At 41.3% G+C, this 24,601-nt stretch overlaps 2 long non-coding RNA genes across 3 annotated transcripts in view; one reads left to right on the plus strand and one right to left on the minus strand.

Annotated features, from left to right (window-relative positions):
• The window catches only part of LOC118967535 (uncharacterized), a 30,932-nt gene that overhangs the window by 4,567 nt on the left and 1,764 nt on the right, over window positions 1-24,601 (minus strand). Inside the window, exons 2-3 of the long non-coding RNA XR_012126891.1 lie at window positions 17,744-17,847; window positions 5,053-5,136 (exon numbers count right to left, since the gene is read on the minus strand). This is a non-coding gene — a long non-coding RNA (uncharacterized lncRNA). The remainder of the gene's footprint in view (window positions 1-5,052; window positions 5,137-17,743; window positions 17,848-24,601) is intronic.
• LOC140847179 (uncharacterized) lies at window positions 5,266-24,576 on the plus strand. Of its 2 annotated transcripts, none has more exons than XR_012126888.1 (4): window positions 5,266-5,600; window positions 10,837-10,976; window positions 11,360-11,583; window positions 23,575-24,576. It is a non-coding gene; the product is annotated as an uncharacterized lncRNA (long non-coding RNA). The 2 variants fall into 2 exon arrangements; XR_012126887.1 differs by having other exon boundaries at window positions 5,266-5,516.

Raw genomic sequence — 24,601 nt, forward strand, 5'->3', positions numbered from 1 at the left:
TCAGTGTAGACTGTTCCTTTCAAAGTAAATGGGGTGGCCTGGTGAGGGGGGGTCAAAAGAAGAGTCCTTGTATCATCTCTCTTCTCCCTCATTCTCCTCTGATATTTCTCCTGCTGAGATAGGAACAGTCCCCTTCTCCCACACTTAAAAGGAATTTCTAGGATCTTCCTTGACCGTTCTCAGCAAATTCCTTTAGAAAGGGATGAGAAGAGCTTCATTGTATAAACAAGAACAAGTACAGGGTATTTATTAAACACACTTCACCCCTTATTTTCTATGTGGCCAAGGATGAGTTCTTCCAATTCTCGGAGCTTTCGTTTTCTGATTAAAAAAAAAAAATCTAGTTGAGGGGATGGGCAATAGCAACCTCAGAGTGCTGAGAGGTAAACAGAATAATAGATGCTTTTAGGAGCTGACACAAAGAAAACAATAAATATTCATTTCCTCTTCTTTTAACTTAAGCTTCAAGGGGCTGTAGGCCCGCTGAAATTACAGATAACTTTAATTATTTTGTATACCCTTGCACATAGTTTGGTATAATGCAATATAGAAACATTTGCAAGATGGATTTAACACAAATGAGTGTTTTAAGACCCAGGTAAAAGCTCCCAGCACAATTCCCAACTCTCAGATGAGCAGAAAAGAATGGAGTTTTGGGCCAAGGTTTGGTGCAATTGCCAGATGCCTGGTATTATGATACATCTAGATTTTCTATTTTGTCATTCACATGACACACCAGAGTGTCCAGGCTAAACACCAACCTAGGGCCAATTTTTAGCAATATCAGAAGAAAACAGGAAGCAGACATATGAATGGCAAAAGAGGAAAAAAGAAAGGTTTTTTTTTTTAAACCAGTGGCCTATATTTTGTGGGGGTTACAAAAAGCCCATCAGGGAAGATCAAGCCCTCCTCCAATAAAACACGGGGATGCACATACACAAACCACTCACAGTTTCAGGATCCTCATATGCTCCGGTTTAGAATCCTCTGTTTCAATCCATGTAAACTCTAAGGCATAACTTTGTAGCCATATCAAGTGTTTGTCAACCCATTAAGGACTTCTGGCAAAACATGTGCAAATAGTTAAACTGCACTGATTTGGAGACTCAGCTGTGCCCTGAAAGGCAATTTAAAACTCCCAGAGTACAGATTTATATGCTTGCCATACTGGCAAGCTAGGAAAGATAAGTCCTTATTACACTGCTCAGAGACCCTTTGCCTTTTACAGCTCAACTGCTGGGAAAGAGTGTTTACAGACTCCTCTTCTGGAGGTGACGAGAGCTGAGGGCCCAGGGAGGGTCGTCAGAAAGACCACCTCTGTGAGCCCAGACCACCAAGACAGAGTCCACACTGCTTATTAAGCAGAGTTAAGAAGGTGAAGCGTTAGCTGCATTTCACAGTTTGTTTCTAAAACTGGATTGCTGTCTTAATAGAAGTTCTTGAGACAATTGTGTGTGGGAGTCTCAGTCACCCCAAACAAAAGTCCCTTAGTAACTAGTCTATCCTTTGGTCTCTAGAAAAATAAAACATTGAGAAACCGGTAATCTTTCAAAGGAAAAGTTGTAAAAGCAGTTCTAATCATCCTCAACAATTCATTGCAGTCCCGTATTACTCTTTCTTGTTCTGTTTGAACCCAGTGTTTCCATTAGTTCTGGAAATCCTTACCTAGTTCAGTTTTATGGCCTTAAGGTTATCAGAAAGCTATATTCTAGAGTACTTGTTAGAGTCCTTTCCATGAAACTCTCTGAAGATGAAGTACCTTTGCAAAAGCATCAGAGTGAAATAACTGTCTGTACTTGACCAAAAAGAAAAAATAAAACTCAAAAAAAAAAGACCATGGTTAAAGATTTGAGCAGAGCTCACCTAATAATTAAACATAATTATTTCTGTGGCATATAATAATTTAAGGGAACAACTGGACAATGAGAGTATTGACAGATTTCCAGAAACTTAATTTCTAGATGCTTATATTAGTAATATATATTCATTCACATAAAACCTAAGAAAGTTTTTTATCACTTTTTATTTGACAATGCTTCCTATATAATTTAATATACCACATGCACCTAATTAATTTAACCTCTCTGTTTTATAGGGCAAGAGACACATTCTTTGAGATTTTTCCAAGGACCCTCAATGAAATCTCAAAGTTTTTTTGAGGTCAAAAAGACTTCATTTAGAATTTGATTTTGGGAGGTTGTCAAAATTCAAAAAATAAAGATTTGAACATTTGACCTAATAGGATCTCAGATCATTATGAAATAATACTTCATTATTTCCCTATAGTGAAAGGAGATTGTAAAGGCAAATACAGAAAGTTATACAGTTGTGAATATTGAGAATATTTTAATACTCTTTCTTTTGAGAAGACTGTGTTATGTTATGTAACCAAAGACCTGATAAAGACAACCTTAACCATAGTAAATGATTTTGATAAGATACAACATCTCTGTTCTGCAGGTAGATTAGCCAAGAGATTAAAAAAAACAAACAGTTCCTTTCACAATCTCTTATGATGGTCGTGCCAATAGTCCAAGAAAACATCATCCTTTTAACAGAGGGAAAAAGAAATTCTAATTCTGCACCAATGTCTTTTGAAGTTAAAACTCATTTTTTAGAAACTTAACTGAAATCCATTTTCATTTTAGTGTGACCACACATAAAATTCCTTTTCCAAGATTCCTTTTCCATAAACCTTCTAAAACTTTTTTTATATCTAGTTAGGTTTTGTCCTAGGTCTTTTTCCTCTTTACATTCTGGAACAATCCATCATTTTTCTCTTCTCACCCACTTTTCACACACAGTTTTTTCCTTTCATCCTTATTACTTCTAAGTAGTTTTTATTACATACATTGACTAGAATTCTTAACCCTTAGAATCCTTAATTTTTAGTGAAAACTAACAAGTTAGCAATTATGGACTGTTACACTAGCATTCTTCAGATTGGCAAAATAATAAATATATTTCATAATTTCTAAAAGTATTTTCTTCCTTACAGTAAGTTTTTCAGTGTGGCACAAAAAAATGTTTAATAATAGACCCCAATATACTTAGTTTCTCTGTAAAAGGAAGCCAAATGTGGATAAACTTAAGTTCAGTAATGTTTCAGTATTTTATCTTATTTGGAATTAATCTAAATATTCAGAGAATATCCATCATTTAACTTATCTTAGTATAACCTTAAGGTTTCAAGTTATCAAAAATGTTTTGGAAATTATTTTTAAGTAGACATACAATAAAGCCTAATTCTTACTGAAAAGTATATAAATGTTTATCTTACATTTATTTAATTCACTTGTTCTTAACAAATATTTTTAGATTGCTCATGAAAATTCATGAAATATTAAATAGCTATTATCTGACAAATTCTGTAACAGAGACAACATAAACTTGACTTTTAGTAAACCTAGGTACAATAAAAGTATTATACTTGTGCTTGATAATGCTGAGACATGCCTGTTTTAATTAAACCAACAAATTTAAACTAGCTTTTATTTTCCTAAGATTATCCAGATCACATGAACTCGCAAAACATTTGGTTTCTTTATTTCTGAGAGCATGCTTGATTTATATAAATGCCTATCTGTCTTTAGGCCTTTAAATAGAACTCTTTACAAAGTAATTTTGGCAATACCATCAGGAGGTAGAAAAATATACACATGTACAACATACATACATAGACATACATAAACATATGGTGCAGAGATCTAATAGCTTTCATTTAAACACTTTAGCCATGAGACAAGTAAGGCCAACCTCTCTAGTTTATAAAAGAACGGTTTGATCCAAATTGTGTTTCTGGCATATAGAATAAGTTAAGGTTACCTGATCAGATGGCTAAAACTTTTCCTGAAATATGCAGAACAGACTTCTAAAATTTTTCATTCACTTAATTCCTCAAATGCCTTTATTTTTTTTCTGACACAAGAATTTTCTCTCTGTAGCTTGCATTTCAAGAGATGGTTCTGGGTTCCTAGAGAAGACCAAGCCAAACACTGAAATCCCAAAGGCACAGAGAAAGGATATAAATGTTTCCAAGAAGGCTTTTGTTGCCTAAATCCAAGTATTTAATCCAGATATTGTAAAATAATATCTGCAAGCCTTTTGAGATAAATAGAAGAGGTTTTAGGATTCGTAAAAAGATAGGGGGCTTTGAATTGTTTCTGGAGTGGTTTCTAGGGCTGCATTTGCATTCTTGCAAAAACTTGATTTGTAAGACAAATGCACCTGTTTTTAATTCCTCAGAGATTCTCTTTACTACCTGAATATCATATCAAGATTCTGACTCAGCCATCCATTATCTTCAGTTTGCTTCTTTACATTAGGGAGAAGATATTCAACTGAGATGGAAATTTAAAAATTCCTATGTTCTAGATGTAGAGCTGTGTGTCTTTGGAATGTTGTAGGCTTCAGAATGGTTTTCTTCCCCTCTGGGTGCATAGTTTCATGCTAGCGTAGGGAAGAAGGCCTTTAAAAAAGTTCCTATCAGGTTCTTAATACCAGCTTCCAATGTGGCCAACTTCTGACCATAAAGCTACTTAAAAAAAAAAAATTCTTTTGGATTTCTTATCAGGTTTCACCCAGGACAAACAATAAATATTCCTGGCATTATTGAACAACCTCATGGTCACAGAGAAAGTACCAGAGAACATTTCCAAGGGACACAGAGAAGGTCCTCGAAGAAGGTGCAAAAGATACTGTTTACCAAGATCCAGAGACACTCCTAGGTAACCAAAAGAAAGACAATTCCCTGAGAACTGGCCACACTGGGCAAGGACCCTAGCCACAAATGATTTACAGCCCGCACTTGTTTTCAGTCACATTTGGGGGCGCCCAAACTGAGGGTTTGCCAAGACAAGGTCTCAGGACACAAAATGAGACAAACAAGAAGGAAATAGCTGACCTGGGAAAGAAAGTTTTGATGACTAATGTTTTTTCCTGCCAATCTGAATTTGGAAAGGAAGGGATGATGTGAAATTTTACCTTTCTCCCTTCATGAGACGCCACAGAGAGAGAGGTGTTAGGGAGCGTGACATTGGTAAGAATTCTTACCTTTGCTGCCTTCTGACACTTAGTCAAGTGCCGGCTACAGAGTGAGTGGGTGTCCCCGCAAGTCTCATCCTGGTCACCAGACACCTAGAGGAGGAAAAAGTAATTTTCCCTCTGACCCCCTTTTCTCCAGGGCACCTTGTAAATGGATAAGCTTGTCTAGGTTTAAAGTTCTGTACTGTGGCCACTGTAATTAAGGATTACCTTTGGTAAGGTGAACCTACTCATGCAGGCTTAAAATTTTATTCACTTGAGGGCTCACACTGGCTCGGGTCTGGCTTAAGTCAGAATCAGTCTGACCCAGGACCCTGTCAGGCTTCTAAATCGGAACCGTCCAAGCCTGGAACCAGTCTGACCCTGAACCCATCCGGTTTCTAAGTCCTACCCAGTCCAACTCTAGCCGGTTTTTGGACCCACTCCAGAAAAAGAGGTGCTCCAGTTTTGCGGAAGCTCATGAGCAGAACCTGGTGAGTTGGGTCTAGGGTGCAGGAGGGACCTGCCCGTCACCTGCTGGGTCAGCGAGGATGCCGCAAGCTCTCGTGGCTCAGCAGGTACGTCTGCCTGGTGGCTCACTGCTCCTGGGGGCTGTTGGGGTCGCCCTTGGTTCCCCTCTGACACCACAACTATTCAACGATAAACTGAGGCATATTAAAAACATCTTAAAGAGTTTATTTGAGCAAAAATGGACTGGAATTGGGTAGCAGCAATCCAGAATTGGAGCAGATGCACCCCACCAATGTGAGCTCAGGGAGAGGCCTTTTTCAGGGAAAAGCTGGGAGCAAAGCAAGGCAGTTATTGATTGGCTGGGGCTTGAAGCCTGGTTGGCCTATGCGATTGGTTGTCGTTAATGTTCGATTTTGTAACCTTGAGGCATTTACAGGCTTCAATTTTGGTTTGCTGAAGTAAAACTGCCATGGCGTTAGAGCCACACCAATCTAACAGCCTCCTTGCTTAATTAGTTTAACACCATGCCACATACGTGAGGTCCTCCAGGGTTCTGTGAGCCGTTTTCCTGAATGCTGAACCTGCGAGGGGTTCATGGGAGCCCCCCAATCTGTAGTAGCTCAGTAAAAAATGTCAGTTCCTGGCCACCCTGTTGGTGGCTGACGCCCCAAGTGGGGCAGTCTCGTGCGACCACATAAGGCTGAGTCCTCCTGAGTCACTCATTTGACAGGAAAAAGAATGTCTCTAGCTTCATTTCTGGAATATAAAGTTAAACTGAGTGTACACCCACAGGCAGGGAGAGAATTGGAACGTGGGCAGCCTGTCTCTTCTGCTGTTTCTTGCTGGCGGGAGAGTTTGCTGTGGCCCACGAGGTGCACAGAGCCAGCCAGTGCAGGGGCTTCCCAGAAGCCACAGAGAGTGGCTGCACAGGCTGGGCTGACCCCCGGAGGGGCTCCTCGGGGCGGGCGGTCCTCCTTCCGCCAGCACCAGCTTCTCTGAACTCACTCGGGTGGCTCCTAGCGGCCAGGCCTTTCAGCCCTTATTCAGCATCACCAGCCCGGGGGCCTACCCGCCCCTGGAGTCGGACTGATCCATGTCCAGCCCTTCAAGCTGGATCCCACTCTCCTCTCCTCAATGGGTCCACACCTTGGAACTGGACAGCTTCTCTTTTTAAATTATTCAAATCTCAAAGGGTCTGATTACATTCCCTTTCTCAAGCACTAGAGGCTCTATCTCCTTCCGAAAGACAGTCGGAGCGCTAAAGCAGCCACAGGCATATGTAAACAAAGGTGCCTGGCTGTGTTCCAGTGAAACGTTTTTTTTACAAAAACAGACAGCTGGCAGATTTGACCCGCAGACTGTAGATTGCCAACCTCAGATCTAGACAGAAGCTCAAATGACTGCCTTTGTGCCACACTGATTAGTAAGGGGTTATTATTCTTTTTATCAAAGGGCTTGTGTCTCATTTAATTGAACATGATGTACATTGGTCTTAAAGTACTGCTCACTTAAAATTCTCTGTATTTACTGGATTTTATTTTTCTCCCCCTGTCCTTATGCCTGTTTGCTCAATTGTGTGATTTGTACCTTGCCTCCCCTACCCCACTATTGACTTCCTTAGTCACTTACTATTTGAGTTTATTAGCAGAGCAGTTCTAATATGACAAATAAAACAGGTAATTAATTGGTCATTCTTAATGATGTCCTCATTCTAGTGACAGATCCTGTAAATGCATACTTCGAGTATCCAAAGTTCATTGGCAATCACACCAGTGTAATAGGTTTTCATCAAGGGTAACTGCATATTGAAATTCTGTTCTGCATAGTTTCAGAGTATAAGGAAGATTGCCCTTTTATGAGTACTTCTATAAAAATGTTTTTTAGAGGAACTCAGTGCATACCTTGAACTATTCGGGGTCTCCCATCTGTTCAGAAACCATTGAAACATTTAACAAATCCTTAGCTAAGTCATGGGGCTTGAAGTTTTGGAAGGTGGTCACGAGCTCTGAGCCATAATGGATTCTGCTGCTTATTTTTGCCAACTTGCTCTAGTTTGTACATACTTCTAGTAAGGTTGTGGAGATGAAATGATGGGGGTAACCAAGACAACAGGTGCATAAAAGCCATTTGATAGATCCTTGTCTGAAGCTGAGAGGAGATTGGAAGGAGAACTAATCTTGGTTTGAGAAACTCCTGGTTCTTGTATGGGGTTTGCCGCGGGTTCATTGAGTGGCTCAGGTAAAGTCACATCTCTTTTGGTCTCAATTTGCTTGTCTCTCAAGGGCAAACAAGACCAGATCTCTAATACTCCTTGGGCCCCTGTTTTAATGATGTATTCTGTGCAGACTCCCAGAGTGGGTAGGTATGACCTCATGGTCATCATTTGGGAGTAATGTTTCTCAACTTCTTTTCATTATCACCCCTGAAGGAGTCTTCTTAGACACTTTTTTTTCCTGATTGCAAGACTGCCCCCACCCCCACCGCCATGTAACCTTCTCTCAGTTTCCCCCATGGTATTACCTTACATAACTGCAGTACAACTTGAGAACCAGAAAATGGAATAATGATCAAATTTGGGTTGAGATGCCAAGAAACATACAAATAAAAAAATGTTGGCAGACTCCACATTTTCAACCCTACCGCTGCCAGACCCTACTCCACAAAGACAACTAAGCCTGGGTTCTGCCCCTGAAGACTTCTAACCGCATAATGCGTCCATAGTTCAGAGAAAGAAGTCTCATGTACCTTTGGCTCAGGAGAAATGACAGAGAGGTGGAAAATGCCAGCCCTAACAAGCTGTTAGTTGCCTTACTCTTTCATTAACTGACATTTCATATGCCTTTATTATGTTCAGAGAGTTGTAAGGGAAACAGAAGTATGTATAAATATCCAGAGTGATTCCAGATAATGCCCTAGATACTCTGCCCTCAGAGAGATGGGGCACCACCTCCACTCCTTAGGTGTGGGCTGCACACAGTGACTTCCCTCTAAAGAGGACAGTATGGAAAAGGGGGAGGGGAGAATAACTCCAAGGAGGGGAAACCTCACAAACAGGACCTCAGCCAGGTGGTCAAGGTCACACCATCAACAGTGATAAGTCATGGTGATAGTAGGCACCCTGCATGTGGTGTGATGGGAATGGCACCGTACCTCTGTGGTCTTTTTCCCAAACATCTATAATTCCAGACTAATCATGAGAAAGATATCAGAGAAATCCCAGATGCAGGTCATTCTACAAGACACTTGATCAGCATTCCTCAAAATGGTCAAGGGAAATCAAAACAAGGAAAGTCACAGTCTAAAGGACATAAGGAGAAATGACAGCTAAATGTGGCATCCCAGATGGATCATGGGACAAAGGACATTAGGAGACATTTGAGTAAATAGGAATAAACTTTTGGACTTTAGTTACTAATATTGTATGAATATTGATTATTAATTTGTCTCAGAGAAAAAGAGGGAGTTTCTCTAGAAATCTGACTTCAAGAACTCTTTCCAACAAAGGAATGTCTTTCTGCAGATTCGTGTTTTAACCAACAATCTCTCTTATCAAGTTTAAAGGGACTCAGGGATAACATGACTGAAAATCTGGACAAAGCCCAAATCCTTAGTTACAGTTATGTCAGCTTTTGTCCTCATCTGTTTTTTTTCCCAAAGTAAATAAAGTAGAACAAAAAAAGTATGCAAGAGTGGAGAACAGGTTTTGGAACTAGGCTGGTTCCACCGTTTGGTGCGACCAACTTCTGAAAGCCTCAGTTTCCTTGTCTTACACAGGGATAATAATGTTTCCTGTTAGGCTTTTATACATTGTGTATGATCAGATCTTGATCCATATGATTACTCAACATAGTTTACCTTACTCCACTGTGTCTCAGTTCCCTTAACTGTAAAATGTCACTAATATTAGTACCCACTTCAAAGTGTATTGTAGGAATTAGTTTGGATAATATATACAAGATGCTTGGCCAATGCACGGTACCCATTACATATTTAATAAATACTAGCTTTCATTGTTGCAACTTCATCTCTCTAGCTCTGGATAGAAATACATATTAGCAATTGAATCTAAAAGTCAAGCAGTAGAGGAAAATGCTATAGAACCTTGGTTCTTAACTGGGGATGATTTTACCCCAGGGACTTTTGTGGCTATCACACTTGGAGGAAACTGGGCTATTGGCATCCAGTGCGTAGAGGCCAGTGATTTCTACTGAACATCCTGTGATGCACAGAACAGCACCTATGCCATCCCCAAGAAAGGATCATCTGGGGTTCAACGTCAGTAGTGCTGAGGCTGAGAAACCCTGAGGGAAAGGGTCTCAAAGTATGTTTCCTAGACAAGCAGCATCAGCATAATGAAGGGCTAGTTGAAATTCCTCAGGACCCACTCCAGGGCCTCAGGGTCAGATACTGTGGAGGGCGGGGACCAGCACCCTGTGCTTTAATATGCCCTTTGGATAATCCTGTTCAGTAGAGTGTGGGAGCACTTCAGTGGCATGCGAGATGGATGAATCGTAGAAATTCCACTCACTGATTAATCTGTTTACGAAGGAGTGTGTGGCTTACATTCCAAATCCAACCTGGGACCATAGCTAAAGGCTCATTTTCTCCTCAAAGATAGTATAGAATAACTCAGAGAAGAAAACTTCTGACTTCATGAGTTGCTTAGGTAGAAAAAGCAACCTGATGGGTTAAATGTTGCACAGATCAGAAAAACAAATTGGAGGAGATATAGTAATTGGTACAATTTAAGCAAGAAAAGGAATATGTTCGATTTGAACATTGTGAAAACAAGCATTAAAATAATTCGGTGAATTCAAGGAACATGGGAGTTGTTGGTTATTACCCAACTGCCTCTACTGTTACTTTATATATATTTATAACCATCCACTCACTGACTCGCTGAGCTTTTATTGAGTTCCTATTATTTTCTAGGTACTGTTCTAAGCAGTGGGAATGGGAAGATACCATTTCTTCCAACCCCTAAAACAACGATGCACATTCCTTACGGCATTCCACAGATGGTGCATGATCTTGAGGGAAAGGGTTTCCTGTGGAATTTGCAGTTATCTATCTGTGTTCTCTCCCTGCTGGATTAATGGGAAGATTGCTTTGTTCTTGAAGTTGGGAGCTGATTTTCAGTCCTGGACTGGTTTTGACTTTTCAGCACAGAAAGGTTAAGTGTTTCATAGGCTGAATTGTGTCCCCCACCAATTTATATATTGAAGTCTAACCCCCAGTACCTCAGATTGCAACTGCATTTGGAGATTGAGTATTTAAAGAGGTAATTAAGGTAAAAGGAGGTCATGCGTGTGGCTCTAATACAATGTGACTGTGTCCTATAAGGAGAGCGACACAGACCCATGGAGAGGGAAGCCCATCTGAGGACATAATGAGAAGGCGGCTATCTGCAAGCTGAGGAGGGAGGCCTCGGAAGAAACCACCACCACCAGGACCTTGACCCTGGACTTCCAACCTCCAAAACTGTAAGAAAATTAATTTTTGTTATTTAAGCCATTCAGTCTGTGCTATTTTGTTATGGGTGCCTAGAACGAATACATAAGATAACACAGTTTGGCTCGTGTAGCAGTCACAATTGGAACTTAAGCATCTACTGTATCATATGGTATCTTCAACTATTGGATTTGGGCCTAGACTCACAGTTAGAGATTGCACCCTTTTTATCTTGCTACACCCAGAGCATAACACCATGCCTAGCACATACTAGGCACTCAGTCCATGCTGGTTGAGATAAAAAGCAATAACCGTGTGAGTTAATCCATGCTAGACCCGGGGTCAGCATCAACCAGAAAGCACTGCCATGTAATTCTTTTTCTTCACAACTTCCCTAATCTGTTACCCTCTCCAGGTGCCCACACTAGAAACCCAAGCCCACAACCTCTACCTGGATCTCTCTGCTTATGGGATTGAGGTCACTTCTGCAGCAAAGGAATCCCCAGAGTCCCATCAAGCAAACAACTTGGTTTCCACCTGAAAATCTATGGAACCTTCTGCTACCGATAGGTTGCTTTGGCATGTCCAGCTTCCGATGCCAGTGTTGTTAGAGTTCTCTGTCATCCTCTCAGCTCCTTGGTAAGTACAGGGAGACCAGGGTAGGGAAGTGTTTTTATTTTCAAATAAAGATTGTCCTCAATAATGCTATTATATAAAAATACGTAAGCGGCATTTATTGATTTCTAAAGAGAAGTTCTATAACTCTAAGCCAGAGGTTTAAAAAAAAGTTTCCAGACACACTATTGATAAATCCACTCAATTGTCATATTCCTAAAGGACAAATTTCCTGAAATTTGAATGTGATCCTTTATTATTAGTGATCTATTGCTGTGTAACAAATGACCCCTGAAATTATGGGCTTAAAACAACACTTACATCACAGTGTCTGTGGGTCAGGAATCCAGGTGTAATGAAGCGGTGTCCTATGGCTCAGGGTTTCTCACAAGGCTGCAGTGAAGAGGTTGGCCAGGCCTGCGGGTATCTCCAGGCTTAACTGGGGCCCTTGTGTGTGCGTATGTGGGTGTCACTCTGCTCTCAAGCTCACTCACATGGCTCTTGGCAGGAGGTATCAGATCTCTGCATGCAGACCTCACTGTATGGCAGCTAATGACATGGCAGATGGCTTCCCTCAGTGTGAGGAAGCACAGAGGAGCAAGGCTGAATGCACAATATGGAGGCCACAGTCTTTATATGACCTAATATTGGATGGGCCGTCCCACTCCTTCTGTCATGTTGTCCTCACTGGAAGAGAGTCGATCCACAGAGTGCAGATTCAAGGGCTGCGTATGACACGAGGGCCTGAATACAAGGAGATGGGGATCACTGGGGCCACCTTACAGGCTGCCTTTCATACCCTGTGAGCATTGAATCAGGGGTGTGCTTATTTAACACAACATTATTATGACTAGACTAAATAGCTCACAAGCATATTAGATTTTTTTTCCTGGGCTTATTGTTAACAAAAGTTATTAAGAATGAAATATTTGGGGGGAAATATAAAGGAAAAGGGAGGAAGGGAATTAACCTTCATTCCCCCATATGTATACACTTCTGTTTTTACCTTCAGTTCTCATGCAAATACATAAATATGTTTATATGGTTACAATTATCTTGTAAAGTCTTTGGTACCCCGTTTTTTTTTTTTTTCATTTTAAAATACTGGAGGTTTTATTATCCCAAGATCATTTGCTCTCCAAGTGAGGCCTTCAGCCCCTTGCAAAGGTAACCAAAATTGTGTTATAAATGGAGGAAAAACTGTAGCTATAAATGATAAGAGTAAGTTTATTTACTGTGATATTTATCCAGATGTAGGCCATAATAGCAACTTCATTGAATCGTAGGATAAAAAAATGAATCAAATGTTAATCTTGCGGGAGGGGATGGTTCATTTTTTTCCTGCAAGATTATATGGTGTCCTGCCCTTCACCATTGACTTAGACATCAGGAACGTAAAGAAGATCTCATATGCAAAAACAATATTCAAGAACTTGATGAATTTTTTAACAGTGGCCTTTTTCTAGCCCTTTAGTCCAATTTTTTTTTAAATGCCCCTATTCATCCTTTATCCAACTCAGTTGTTAACTGGTGTACGTCTATGCGACCTTTGCCTTTGTGATGGAGGCCATTCTCAGAAATCACCTACACTAGTTTTATGACAGCCCGTGCTTTTGGAAAGATTTGCAGTTCTGCTTTGTAATCAATTTACATTGATTGTATTTGCATTATATTGTTAGATGTTCACTACAGTTGACTATCAGACCAATCAAAAGATATTGATGGTGGGGGATGAAATAGAAGTTACTGTTAATGAGGAGGAGATGTTTAAAGGGTCTTTTATAGGTTCTGAATTCATTATTGAACAATTTCTTATCATTATTTTTTTTCCCCTTGGAATTATACTTCTCTCCTTTGGCTGCTCACTATATTTTGATGCCAGTCTTTCTTCTAATGAATTTCCTTCTGTGGATGCATGATGCGGGTGGGTGGCAGACATTCTTAGATGCCTATAAAGCCTCTCACGTTGAGCATCAGCAGCGCACCAGCACACACGTCTGCACACAGCCCAGCTTCTTTCTTGCTGATACAGTCATGGTTGCTTTGTGCACCGCCCCTTGGCCTCAAGGTGAATTCTCCTGTGGTCTTGGTCTAGCTGGATTCTCAGAGTGCCATTTCCCTGGCCAATGATAAGTTCCAGGATGGGCATGTGGCACAATTCTGGCCACTGAGGGGTGTCCCAGAAGACTTCTCTCACTCTTGAGCAGGGGGACAAGAAAGGGATGTTCTCTTTTTCTGGGTTTGGATATTATCTTCTCACTTTAGAACCATGGCAGCAATCTAGGAACCATGATGGTGTCAGTGCAAGCAGACCAGCCAAAGCCCTGGCGAGAACAGCATGATGAAAGGATAAAAAGAACCTGGGCCCTTGAATTAATCACCCTGAAACCACTCTAAGTCAGGCACTTTGGATACCAGAGATACTTTTGTCCTTGCTCTATAACCAACGCATTAATAGCATCTGAGAGCATCCCTGGTGTTGGAGTGTGTGCACCATTTTAACTCCTATTTGGAGAACAGCAAGTGTTTACTGAGCACCTATTATGTGCTGGGCATTATGCTGAGCTCTAGGGATACAGTGCTAAGACATGGTCCCTGCCTAATGTCACTGACATCCCGTTGGGTGAAACAGACATTAAATGACTGACTCATTTAAAATGACTTTTTAAAAACTGAAATAGAAAGAACATAAGGAGAAATATAGGGTGTTAAGTGAACTATAACTAAAAAGAAAGTTCTGGAGGGCTGGGAAAGCTTCCTAGATTTCCTATATTTGTGCTAAGCCTTGAGAGACTAGGCTCAGATCTTAGCTAGGGCCAGGAGGAGTTGTGGGGCAGGGGGGATTTGGTCAGTAAAAACAGCATGTATGAAGGCATTTAGGTGGCCAAAAACCACTGTGGTTATAGGGCAAAGTGAAAATGTTGTTGGCAGCAGCTGAGTTTCCAGAGAGGCAGACAGGAGGGCCAGATCACGCAGGCAACATAGGCCATGTTTAGGGCTTCATTCCCATCTATCTGCTCCTCATCCCAGCACACACGACTTGAGTCGATCACAAAGAAGGCTCAGTAGGAGAAACAGCCCTTGACTTACCGGTGGCCGTGACAAATCAGTCCCTGGTTACCTAACGACAACTGAAAGAGATCTAGAGCACCAGTGGTGTCAGGCTACAGTTGATCCGACTTGGCCATATCCTATGGAAATGTGCTGGTTTGACTCTGGTGTGCGTGCTGTTCAGGAAACGCAAGCTCTTCCCAGGCAGTTGAAACCCACCAAGTCTGGTGCGTGGAATGTTTGGCTGCCAATCTGGAGAGGCTGCCCATAGGCACTAAGTGAACATCTCTCAGGACCATCTTGGTCTCCATCAATGGAGTCAGAGTGCATAGGTTTGAATGCACTTGGCTGCAGCAATTGTACAGCCTTTACAATGTGGCCCCTATTAGAAGGACATTGATTGATTACTGTGACCTAACAGTGTCATCCAAGTCCCAGGTTCTTATTCACCTGTCCTGCCATCTTAAGTGTGCCAGCAGTGTTTTCCATCATATTCCCAAGAAGTCTGCCTCAATTCTAAGCACCACATGTTGACACCACAGACTTCCAAGTAGAAGGCAAACTCTCTTTTCCAAAGCCTCTCACTTTTCACAAAGGAAAAATTTCCCAAAAGCTCCAAGACGACTTCCCCTAATATCTCATTGGACTGACTGACCAAATACTAGCAAAGCGAATGGGTTGCCTTGATTGACTTGAGGTATACAATTTAATTCCTAAGGTGGTGCACACTGCTGCCACATAAATGCAGGGTTCTGTTAGCAAGGAGGAAGGGAATAGCTATCAGCAGTTATCCCAGAGTCTGCCCTAGCATGAATCCTAACTCACCAGCAGGAACTCTTCGCCTTGGAAGTTCCTTTTACTTTTCAGCAGAAGACCCTGTCTCTGAGGCCAGTATCCCTTGTGGAATGTATTTTCGGGTTACCTTCCAATTCCTTTTTTTTCATCTTGCTTTAGCTCTTGGTGCTATAACCCAGAGCTGTGTTGTTTATTAGGTGTGGGCAGTTTCCAACCCCCTACGCCCAGCATCATGTTAGAGGTATCTACAGGAGAAAATTTCTCACGTTAGCTCAGAATTTAATGGGCATGGGCTGCGTATCACCCAGCTAATCCATAAAATCTTTAAACTTCTGGGCAAAATTATCCATATGTAATAGAAGTTAATTTAGGCGCCCTCTCCATCAAGGGTCTGCCAAAGAGAGTCTTAGATCAAACCTTCTCAGTATGCTATCTGAATTTAATGAAAATCCATCTACCTTTATTTTTTGTGTGATGTGCTAACAAAGAGAGGAACTTCCCTTGGGATGGACATAGAGAAAGAAATAGAGTTGTGTGCAGGAGGCAATAAATCTACCTTTTTCAGCAGATTATAAATTCCTTAGGGGCAGGGACCACATCTTAAGAGGCAGTGTAACATTATGATTAAGAGCTGGGGGCTGGTATCAGAGGCCAGTTCTGCCCCTTCCTGTGTGATCTTTGCCTACCCTCCTTTCTCAGCTCATCTCAATAATGAGGAGAGAAAAAATAGGTGGTTCTTTCACAGGAAGGACTGTCAGAAACAAATTTATCTATGTAAAATTTATATAAAATCTTAACCACTTTTGCACCACGGAGCACTTTGGAAGTCTGATGAATCCTCCAGAATGCTTGTCAGGATTATGTTTTAAAATGCATAAAATAAAATGCATGGGATAACAAAAAAACTGATACTGAAATATAGTTTCATAGTATTTCCAAAAAATCTGTGATACAGAATATATGTACTGCCTTAATAATGCATGATATAAGATCTAAGTTCTTTTTTTAAAAATTGAAGTCATTTTTTAATTGAAATAAAATACAGTATGTTATATGGGTTTCCTGTGTATAGCATAGTGATCTGACAATTGTATACATTATAAAATGTTCACCGCAAGTATAGTTACCATCTGTCATCAGACAAAGACGCCACAGTATTACTGACTATATTTCCTATGCTGTACATTACCTTCCCGTGACTTACTTATTTATAATTGGGATTTGAGCCCCTTATCCTCTTCACCTCTAAGTTCTAATAACTTGGTGAATTTCAAAGAAGTGATGGGCACAAACAGTAGTTTAAGGGTTTTGCAACTACTGTCACATCATGTGAAAATACCCTGATTTCTATTGGAGACAGAGTCATGGGACACTGGCGTCACTTTTTTCAGTTAGAGGTTGATCAACACAGAGTTAAGAACCACATATAGATTGTACCTAAGCATTGTCCTTATTATTAATTCCTTTACAAACAAAACTTTCAATAACTGCTTAGTTATCATGTCTACTTAATTCATCAGCACCCATTGTGAGGAACTTAGTTTCTTGGCCTGCTGTTAAAATCATGCTGGGAAATATTTTTGTCAGCTTGCACGATGGATATTCTGACCCAAGTGCTCTGGTCTGCTGGCCTCTCCCCATGGATAATGGAGACCATCTTCCACCAAGCATGCAACGCCTGCACAATAGACACTGAGCCCCACGTGGGAGATGCACGGTGTCTCCAGTACGCATGGCTTCCCACGGCAGGCACCTCTGACTACATTCATGCTGAAGGCAGTGGGCACCATGGAGGGAGAAGCAACTCATATGCTCAGCTTTGACATGGGTGGGGTTGTATACATGGCTGTGCAGGGGCAGTTTCTGAGTATTTGTTCAGAATGTACCCCTGGGGATCGAAGTGGGGGAGTAGAGGGGAGAGGTAACAGGGGCACAAGTAGGGCCAGCAGGTTCAAGGGGCTGTCTTCCTGGGCAGAGTATAAATTCCTTAAGGGTAGGGACCATGTCTGCAGAGGCATTAAGACATCCTGGTATGAGTTGGGGCATGCAGAACTCTGCCCTTTGCTCCTAATACTTAACCTCTTACAGCCTCTGTTCTCACAACTGTACAAGGAGAATTTTTAACAGCGTACATTCTTCATAGAATTGCGGTGAGCTTCAGTGACTTTATGTGTCTAGTGTGCTTAGTGAGAACTGAGTAATATTAGCTCCTATTTCCCATCTCTTTAACCATCTAGAGATTTTTCCTGGCTTGACACAGAAAATGAGTATAGTAATTTCACAATGATTTAAAACTGATGCAAAAAATGGAAGAAAGTTCAACAATTGAGTTAGTTACCTTTTTAGCACACAGCTAATGCAGATTGGTGCTGGAGAGTGGTGTATGACCCAGCCTGTGGGGCTGGCTGCCTGGATGCAAATCCGAGTTCCACCACTTACAATCTGTAATTGAGTTAGGAAAGTTACTAGCCTTTTGTATCTCATTGGCAACATACAGAAAATAACAGCCTCTACCTCATAAGCTTTTTGTGATCATTAAATAACCCAAATATAGTTTTTAGTACAGGGCCTGCAACATTAACATCATTTGTTCACAGCTTTTTATATTTGCTATGCAGCAGTCTCTGTTCTAAGCACTTCACAGGCATTCTCTCATGTAATCTTTACCTCACCCCCAAGAGGCAGGCATTAACATTATCCCCATTTTCCGGATGGGGAAACTGAGGTCTAACGTGTTACCCAGCCAGTGCCAGAGCTGGACTTGCATGCACATACTGCCTCCAGCTGGATGGCAGGGCTATGATGAGTGGTCACTGATATGTAGAAAGCATCAGGACAAAGAAAAGGGCAAAGACGAGAAGATTAGGAATTTTTTTTTTTAGAGGAGATTTGTAGCTTGGAAGGGGAAGAAAATAAATTATCCTCATGTTTTTAACTGATGACATGGAGGTCAAAATTAAAATTCTTACCAAGTACCTTCTGCAAACAGGAGGTGATATGAAGGTTCAAGTACAGTCGCTCCCAGCTCTAGGACCCCTGGCACCTGGGCTGCCCCACTGCCACCTCTGTCCCACTCACACACACACAGCAGTGAGGAACAGACCTGCTACACCTCCCTCTGAACTCTTTTGTCAGAATTTAATTGCAGTTCTAAGTACCTACCCCATGAGATGGCAGGGGAATAACAGTTTTGCATATGGTCCATTTTATTTCTGTTAGATTAACAAAACATGCTTTGTAGCCTAAAGGAGCTAAATCAGGCTATTTAAATCCCCTGCCACTACAAATACTCTCTTGATTTATGAAAAAATAACAAATGTGTGTTGATTTAGATGAGCACAGCTACAGCTGTACACATGGCATGGGTCTTTTTTTTTCTTTAAATGGCATGGTAGTGTCACCTTCAGATATGAGCACCAGGTATAGCCTTATAAATGGTAACAATGGTAATATTGGTAATGAGAGAGCCATAAGGACTGTCAGTTCCTGTGTGCCTGCCCTGTACTAGGCTTTATACTCAGAACTTTCTATTCATTATGTTATTAAATTTCCCCCCAGATCTCATAAGGGCAGACTTCTGATCAAAGATAGCAACTGGACATCTACCTTTATAGCCACTTTCTCTTCAGAGCTACTAAAATGACAAAAAGTACATTTTATTTTGCTTTGGAAAATGAGTATAGAAGGACAAAGAGTAAAGGAGAGAAGTTTGTAGCAAGAACTTTTTGGAATCTGGGAAGCAAGAGACACATGTAGCTTGACTTCTTGGATTAGGTTTGGTTCAAGGGCAGAATGCCCAACTTAACTAGAAAGTTAAACACATAATTTCTTTATAAACATGGGACTGGAGAGTGAAGGGTAGGCATGAGAGTTCCATAAAGTTGTCAAGGACCCAGCCTCTCAGTCGTTTTCTTCACTTCCCCGGGTGTGACCTTCACCTCATGGTCCAAGAAGGCTGCTTGCACCCTGGACATCATATCCATTTTCCAACTGGCAGTAAGGAGGAAAGGTGGGCCAGACAGGCATGTACCTCACTTTCAAGATAATCCTCATTTAGGTTTTTAACGTGTGTCTTTCACCCAAGATACCAATCTGTATTAGGGATCCATGTTATATAGGTTTAGTAAGCTTTTTGAATCTCTCTCTTTATAATTAACCAAAGCCTTGTGAACTGACAGTTAATATACAAATGCTGTACTTGAAATTTCCTCATCTTTGGAGTCTGGAACACTTAGCACTGTGCTAAGCCCTTATTAAGACTGCTGGCTCCAGGACTAGCTTGGAAATAAAGGCGGCCATGGGCTTCTGTCTCAGTGTGATTGTCGGCATAACGAAGACGTAGTGCCTTCTCGACTCGGCGGGCAGCTGAGGGATGAAATGAGATGCCCTTTATAAACTGGGCAGCGAAAGTCTTCTCCCAAACGTCTCTCTTCATCCCTTCACCTCTCTGGCAGTTCCAAGGAGCACAGCACACTGGCACAGAGCCACAAGGGTCCTTTGTTTGAAAGTGGCATTTTACATTTCACAAGTTCACAACCATGATTTCATCTGGAGCCTGCGATGTATATATGGCCATGGTGGAGAGTCAGAATAAACTAGGTCCTAGGCAGCTCTGGTCCTGCTCTGATTTGGGAGCAAGTTTTACCTCTCAATTCTAATTTCCTCCTGTGTAAAGTGGGGATAATAATGGCATCTACCTGCTAGAATGGCTGGTAGAAGGACATAACTCTTAGTAAGTGCTAAACACAGTGCTTGGAACATAGTAGGTGCTTGATAAATGTTAGCTCTTATTTTTCAGTGGGCCCTATTAGCCCCATTAGATAAAAAACAAGCTCAGGGAACCCACAGTGACTATATTAACACATAATAGCAGCGGTGATCACTGCGTGAGGCCTATTTATATGGATTATGTAATTTTTACCTCACTTTTAAGAGGTAAGCATCAGCAGTACCCCCACTTTCCTGATGGAGATACTGAGGTCTAATGCAATCCCCATCAGTCTGAGATGTGGGAGGGGGGACACAGTCCATCCTTTGGTGTTTGATAAGCTTTGACTTATATCTTCATGCTGGATGCTAAGAATTCCAGGGTGCGTGGAGCTGGGCCCACATTTAATCTGATGATGGTTCTCACAGACAAGGAGGAGACAGACTTAACCAGACAGTTTTAATATTACATGCTAAATGCTGTATGAGAGGGAAGTATGTGATTCTACTGAGGTGAGGACAAAAGGAAGGGTGTATTCATTATAGTAATTAGTTATTGCTGCTTACAAATTACCCCAAACTTAAAACAACAACAAATATTTATTATTTCACACAGGCTCTGAGGGCCAGGAATTGAGGAGTGGCTTAGCAGGGTGGTTCTGGCTCACGGTCTCTCATGAAGTGACATCAGGATGTCAGTCGAGCCTCAGGCACGTGAGGTGATCCGGGCTGTAAGATCTGCTTCTCAGACGGTTCACCCACGGCTAGCAAGGAGATACTGGCAGGAGACCTCAGTTCCTTGAGTGTCTTCATGGCATGGTGGCTGGTTTCTCCAGAGCAAGTGATCCAGGGAGAGTGGGGAGGAAGCCACAATGTCTTTTGTGAGGTAGCCTTGCAAATCACATTCTGTCCTTCTGTCCTTTCCACGACATTCTACTTATTATACAGTTTCAGCCCTGTTTAGTGTGGAGGGAACATGCAAGAGCAAGAACATCAGGTGGTGGGGATCACGGGGTTGTCTTAGAGACTGGCTGCCACAAAGGTCAGTTAGCTTTGCTGGGAACTCACGGAAGACTTTCTGGTAGAAGTGACGTCTGCAACAGCCAAGCTGGGAGCAAGGATTCATAACCTGGGACCCATGGACCAAACTCAAGACGTCTGTGGCCTTGGGTAGAGGAATGGTGCTTCCTGATTTTCATAAACCTGTGACTAAAATGTAGCATTCCCTTCAGTTATGAATGTAGGAAACTAATACCTGTGGTATTAGCAACATCTGTGACTTTGTCACCAGTAGAAATCACAGATATTTTCTTCTCATAGGACTGTTGTTGCAGATATCTTGAAATACGGTTTCCGCTTAGCAGTATTTCAAAACTATGGTGATTGACAGACCTGCCACCAGATTTTGTTATTTCATGTGTGGTTCATGAAGTACAGGTATTATTACATTACAATTTTGGTAATATTTTAGTCATTCTATTGTAATATACTTATCTTTGTAATTCTATGTATGTTATTTTATAGACTTAAAGACATTATCCTGAGAAAGGAACCATAGCAGGTCTTAACACACACACAGAGTAGTGTGCAAGGACGGTAGGAATCATGCACTTGAAGGAAGTGAGGGCGTTGGAGGCAAAGAGAAGCCCATGAGGCAAGCCGTGTGTGTGTACATACTAAGGTCCTCCAGTACAAGAAGGGGAGGGAGGTAAATGGAAACAGTAACTGTTGACAGAAATCAGGTTGCAGAACTTGAACTCCATACCATCGTGGGAGTAAAGGCCTGGGAGAGGGGAGCCGAGAAAATGTTTGTCTTATTTATGTATTCATTCATGCATTTAGTCGAAATTGTGTTTTAAGAATGCTTAATTCATGCACAAATTACAAAATTGAGAATGTGTACAGTGAAAGCCTTCCTCTCATTGCTGCTTTTCTGAAATGTTCTCTAGCCCAGACGCCACCACCAGTTTTACTTTACGTCTTCAGGAAAATATTTTCATGTAAGGGAGGGGCTGTTTAGATTTGCATTTTCAGCAGCTCATCCAGATCAGCTTCCCTTCACGGAGGAGCTGTTGGACAGGGTGAGAGGCAGTGCCAGGTTGTCAGGGAGAGTATGTTATTCTTCACTTTCTAAAAGAATTTACCGCAAATCTGCTGTTACCTTCCATGAGCGCAAATAAACACAGTTCATTTGGTTGCCAAGCTCAGGTTTTCTGTGCAAAACACGGCAAGCAGTAGAGCAAAGGTGATTAAAGATACAGCACAGGCTTCAGAATGGAGAGAACTGGGAGCTGTCTCTGCTCTGTCATTTGCCAAATCTTTGCTATATTTGCTAATCTGAGCCTCAGTTTATCTCTTCTACAGAGTGGGGCTAATGATACCTGCTCTACGTGTTTGTCACAATGGTGTATGCTGTGATGCTTGTAAAAGGCTTCCTAAGATTATGCATATGGTTAAAGTCAGATCTAGACAAGAGCTGTGCTTCATGGTTGAATTTTAAAGTTTTTACAGTCCAGTTCTCATTATCAATAATAACATGACACTGGCTAACATTTAGTGAGAGAATAACAATGATAAGAGCTAGCATTTAATGACACAACATTTAATAATAATAGCTTGCTTTGTGCCTGGCTCTGTGCTGAGTGCTTTATAATCATCACTTTTCTTATGTCCCTCCTTCTGGTACATTTACATGTGCACATCTGGCTGGATCTGGGGTGAATCTTGGGCTCCAGGGCCTGGAATCTTCAGAAGAATTCATTTGCAAGATTGTGATGGCTGAGAACCAGAGTGACATCTTGTAGGTGGTGGAAGACTTTAAACAGAATGGGCTCCTCACCAGTTTGAGTGATGGTGTTAACATGACTGCCCCTCTGAAGGGTGATTCTTTTCCTTTATGAGCAGAAAGTAGCTGGGAATGAAGGTAGGCTGAAACAGAATTTTGTGAATGATATCAAGGTAGCAGTTATACAGTGCAGTGAAGCTATGTTGAAGCTTGGGGCCTTTAAATAGAGATGAAACAAATGAAATTCCAAACGTAGGGGTCTGATTTCCAGAAATCACTGCAATGGAGGTGATATGCTCCCCAGGGGAGAGTGCATGCCTGTGGCATAGGAGAAAGTGGACACTGTTACTTACTCCTGAGGACTTTCACAATAAAACAAAATCCTTCCCTTCTCATGCTTCAGGGAATTAAGTTCTTTCTCTTTCAAGAAATATGACAGAAGGTTAACAATTACTGTAGCTAGGTGTGTGTGCTGGGGGGTTATATGGACATTCATTATACTCTTAACTTTTCTGGATGTTTGAAAAATTTCATAACAAAACATGTTGGGAAAAAGGAAAAATATAGACCACCAGAAAATAAAAAAATTATGTAATCTCAGAAAAAAAGGACAGTACATTCAGTGGGATGTATTTAGCTCTATGAAACATTCACTTCTTTTACTTTGTTTTTCTCAGTTTTCCATGGACGAGTGAAAACCACTGGGCATCCACATGAGGGCCCCTGTTCTGGAAAGGCTGCACATGGGCAGTTGGTTCAGAGCATGACTTTGGGGCTAGTACCCTGGTTTGGATTTTAAACCCAGCTCCTGCTGACTCTTGCTCACCAGGTTACCATGGGAAGGTTACTTAAATTCCTCGTGACCCAGTTTCCTTGTCTGCAAGATTGGGCTGATGATAATTGAACAAGGAACATTAAGTGACTTGGCCACCTGTCACACACTGCTTGCAAATACATTAGCTGAGTTCGATTCCAATGATAAATTACAGGAAACCCTGCCACCCAAACTCCCCCTTGTCTCTGTGTACCTGTGGATCTTCGTTCAGACTTCTTCTAGAATTCTCAAGCCACAGCTTTTGTATGTCTCTTGGTCTTTTCCTAATTGACTGATGTATGAGTACAGGGGATGTTCCATTTTTCTTGATTTTTCTTAGAGACACAGTGTGATTTTTTTCCCCACTTTCTGTGTGTTTGAACAAATAAGTAAAACACAAACACACCTTCCTACATAAGGCCACACTGACCAGGAGTTTCCCCTAAGAATCCTGCTCAATATTCTTCCTTATTGGTTACCTCCCTTGAGAAGTTTAGCAGAAGAGCCAGGAGCCTCCCAGTGCTCATTAGCATATTGAGTTTGGCTCCAAAACATAAGGTTTAATTTCCCAAAGAATGGTGACTTAAATGAAAGCATGTTTGCAGAATTGTTGGGGTGTTTGTGTGTATGATGGCCATCATCATTGTTATGAAAATGAACTAAAGAAACATGGCTCCAGGAATGTTACACTAAAACTTGTGCCCACTGCATGAGTAATGCCAAATTGCTTTCAGCAAAAACCAATCAATCTTATGTTAATAAATTGGCAGTTATTGCAGAAGTGATCAGTCAAAAAGAAAAGGCATTTCAAATGGAGAAATCCTTGTCAGGAGTTGGCTTTAGCTTTTAAAACTGTGTGCAGATAGGGCCATCTGGTGTGCAGTTGTATA

The sequence above is a fragment of the Manis javanica genome, chromosome 17 (assembly GCF_040802235.1).
Source record: "Manis javanica isolate MJ-LG chromosome 17, MJ_LKY, whole genome shotgun sequence".
Classification (NCBI taxonomy): Eukaryota; Metazoa; Chordata; class Mammalia; order Pholidota; family Manidae; genus Manis; species Manis javanica.